Raw genomic sequence first — 4,328 nt, forward strand, 5'->3', positions numbered from 1 at the left:
TGACTCCTGAGCCATCTTTTAAGCTTGCATATTCAATTCTCATATTCATACTCGTTAGACATTTCCAATTTCTGTAACATGATTTTTAAGTTAGATTATTTGTAATTATATACCATTTTACTTTAATTTTGATTTTAAAGCCACATTGTCAGTCTAGATGATAAACTGTGATATTTCAGAATGTATATGGAATCTGTAAAAATCAAATTATCTTTGATGTAATATTGACATTAAGAAAACTAGAAAACATGTTCTAATCTCAAACCTTGTACTTGTTTATAAAACAGCAAGGCAGTTGGGCTGATGGGGCCGCTCAGTGTGTAAGCACACTCACTGTGCAAGCCTGTGACCCGAGTTCCATCCCTGAGACCCCTGTAAGAAGCCAGGGGTGGAAGCAGCAACTGTAATTCCAGCACATTTGTAACAAAACGAGAGGTGGAGACAAGAGAATCACATGAAATTCTAGACAAGAGTCAGAAGCTAAAACCCCAAGAAATTCCTCAAAACAAGATGGGTGGAGAGAAGATCTCAAAACATCATGGCATGTGTGTGCACTTACATTCAGTACACATGTTCACAGAATAAACAATGAAATACACTTTTAAAAATGTCTAAAAGCAGACAGCAGCATTTGCAGTGAGGAAGGATTTAAATTAGGTTGCCCATGTCACAGAAGACCAACTGGGATAGAAGCAGGACCTCAAGTGAATTGTCCCCAAATTCTGTAATGCCACAATCTTCCCTGGTCCACATTCTGGGATGCTTCCTTTCTCTTGGCATATAATAGCCTTCTTTATTATTCTTTTTTTTTCTATGTGCGGTACTAGGTAGCATGAGGACATTTTCATGCAATAGAAGATATAGTCCCCACAAACACCCAGCCTCCCAGCCTCCCACTTTGAGTCCCCTGTGAGTCCTGTGAGTCCAAGGTGAAAGTCTTAGAAGAGACTCTGCTAAGAAGGAAACAGGAGTACCAACCAAATGCATCATCAAACTGAGAAACTGAGGCAGAAGCTGAGGGTATTGGAAAAATACAGATAGTACCTATTAGGTTCCAGATAAACACAAATTCTGTTGCTGAATGGGGAGGTCTGTCAGAGCGTGTTTGCATGCTGTAGAAGAACTGCAGGGACAAAAATGGAGACGAGACTGAAGGACAGGAAGTCCAATGACTTGGGATCCGTCTCATGGGGGTGGAGGGCACCAAGACCGGATACTAGTAAACTATGAAGTGCTTATAGATGGGAGCCTAACATGGCTGTCCTCAAAAAGGCCCTGCCAGCAGCTGACTGAGACAGATGCAGATACTTACAGGCAACCATTGGACTGATGTTGGGGACCCTTATGGTTGAATTAGGGGAAGGATTGAAGAAGCTGAAAGGGAGATGGACCCATAGGAAGACCAGCAGTCTCAACTAACTCAGACCAAGGGAGCTCCCAGAGACTGAGCCGCCACCAATTAGGAGCATATAAGGGTTAGTTGGAGGCCCCTGGCACATGTGTACCAGAAGTCTACCTGGTCTGGCCTCAGTGGGAGAAGATGTGCCTAATCCTGTAAAGCCTTGAAGCAGGGTGGTGGTGGTGGTGGTTAGGGGGAAGCACCCTCTCAGAGACAAGGGGGAGGAGGAATGGGATGAGGAACTGTGTGAGAGGAGATAGAGGAGGGGAATGACTGGAATGAAAGTAAATAAAATAATTTAAATAAAAAAAAGAATTCCAGGAAAGATAAAAGTTTGGAATAAGTTAGCTAAAGACCTCCTTTCAGGCTTCCTCTCTCTTCTTCCTTCAAGCAGAGCCCAACCTATCCTCACTACAATCTGTCCCACTGAGTGTGTTATTCACAACCTTGCCTTCCCCACTTTGCTTCACAAAAGAGGCGATTTTCAACTAGATGAGTTTCCAGCTGGATGAAGCCTTCCTTTCTCCTCTCTGTCCTACCAACTCTCACATTTCCATCAAAACTTATCTCCCTTAATGGTTGCCAAGAGAGTAATTTGATTACTGATGACTTAAGTGTCAACCGCCTCAGATCCATTATGCAGGGGAAGAAAGGGTTTGTTAACCTCAGAAGCCACTGGCTTCAATAATTGGATCTCACCAAAATATTTTAGGACATTTTTGTGGTGCATGCTGAATTATGCAAGACAGATAATGAATGTGTTTATGCAAGGAGGGTGGCAGAGGCAAGATTGCATTTTAGCATCGATTGGTGCTGTACAGTCAACCTGCGGGGGAAAACTAATTTTTGAAGACCTGTGAAAGGGGTTCACTTGGCAACGGTTAAATATGGGAGGATATGGCTGAATGGAGAAGAAAATGTTTTAATTTTATGTTTGGGGAAACAAGAACAAATATGGGGGTGTTCGTGTGTCCTTTTTTCTAAATGTCCTTTGCTATATCTACTGCCCATTCAAAATGCACTGAACTAGTAAAAGTTGCCCCCGACTTGAATCCATGCAAAACAGAAGTCTAAAAGCAAAGCCCAGTAGTCAAAGGTATTAAAAATGTTTTATTCAGAGTCTACTCAATATAATTAGGAAGATACTAGAAATGTGCCTATCTGGAAGAGGAGTGCTGTCTCCAATTGTCTGTCTTCTCTCCATCCGCCCACCCTTAGCTAGTTCAACAAAACAAAATAAGATCGAGTACCTCTTAGTAGTTTTCTAAATACCTTTGGATGGATTTATTTTATTCCATGTGTAAGTATATTTTCTTGAATCTGTATCTGGGCACCATGTACCTCTTTGATGCTCATGCCCAGAAGGATACCCGGAACTGGAGTTACAGAAGTTGAGAGTCACCATATGGTGCTGGGAATTAAACAGGGTTCCCTGAACGAGCAGCCAGTGCTCTTACCCTCTGATTTATCTCACCATCTACAACCTTTGGATGTTTTAATAAATGCTGATAATGTTTTAACGATCCATCATTCTGATTGTGAATGGACCCCTTTTGTTTTAATCCCAGCTATAGAGAGAGTCAGGATGCCCTTGCTGCCTCTGTTAATCACCACTTGGGAAAAGTGTCTTCTCTTGATTCAGCATCTGCCTTTGACCTTTATATTCCATCATTTTATAACTATCTTAGATCTATAGCTTTCTTTCTAGAGGGTGACATGCAGGGCAGATGCTGAAGTTGGGAGACTGGAACTCCTTTCTCTGGATGGGCTTTGTGGTGGCAGGATGATTATAAGAACATAGAAGCAATTCAAAATTATTTGTTACATTTATTGTGTGCCTGTGCATGATCTGTGCTGTGGGGAGGTTAAAAGGACAACTTGCAGAAGTCAGTTTTTTCCTCTATTCTGTGTGTTAGCATTCTGTCTAAGTTCCACCCCACAGAATGCTAACACTGTGTATCCCAGGGATTTAGTTAAGTAGACTAATCTTGGTGGCAAGCACCTTTTTTTTTTTAGCCTCTGAAGCATTCTCTCTAGTGAATATTATAGCAGTTTTAAAGTCTCCATCTTCATCCTAAGAAACACATATCAAAGACCGAATCCCCATGAACCCATAAGCACACTCTTCTGATGGTTATTGGCAAGCAGTTGAAAAAGTTCTCAAGTAAAGAAAACACACTTACCAGGAGATGAATACATGTTTGTTTTGTCTAGCCATCTTGACAATGGACCCTCCCAACAACTTCTTTATTTATTGTGTAGGCTGAGATGAGGGAGGCACAAGGTTGAAGGAGATTGGCCAGTCCTTTTATCATTTTAGATTGCAGAGATTTTTTTTCAGAGCATGTCTCACTGACATGTTTAAATAGTCAAAAATATATAAAGCAAGAATGGGGACCTACACAAAATCTGAATGCTTGTATCTCTGGATAAGTTGAACTGTGTGGTTACAATGAGCAACCCAATCAAATGCCTACAGAATTTGGGGCAGAATTCTCAGTCTTAACTTGAATTTCTGACATTCTTAATAGTAGTCAGCAACAAATTTTCCACATACTCTAATTTGCTCGCTTATAACTTGTTTTAATTTCAAATTAATCCACTGATTATCCTGTTTTGGAAGGTGTTTTAAAAGTGGCTTGTTTATAATAGTTCCTAGTACCACTGGAATCCAAATTGGATGCCAACTGAACACCATTTCAAGTACAACTCTTTCCCTCCCTTTTGGCAGCTACACAGTAGCTCTTGATCTGTGAACTTTTTTTTTTTTAACTCTCAGACTCCCCTGGTATTGGGCAGTTGTCCTTCAGGAACTTTCTTGGTTGAAAACATTTAACAAGAAAATAATTCTCGTTTTCTTGCATCTGTTCTTTAGTTTGAACCTCTCTCTCTCTCTCTCTCTCTCTCTCTCTCTCTCTCTCTCTCTCTC

Source organism: Grammomys surdaster, unplaced genomic scaffold (assembly GCF_004785775.1).
Source record: "Grammomys surdaster isolate TR1022 unplaced genomic scaffold, NIH_TR_1.0 126906, whole genome shotgun sequence".
In the NCBI taxonomy this organism is placed as follows: Eukaryota; Metazoa; Chordata; class Mammalia; order Rodentia; family Muridae; genus Grammomys; species Grammomys surdaster.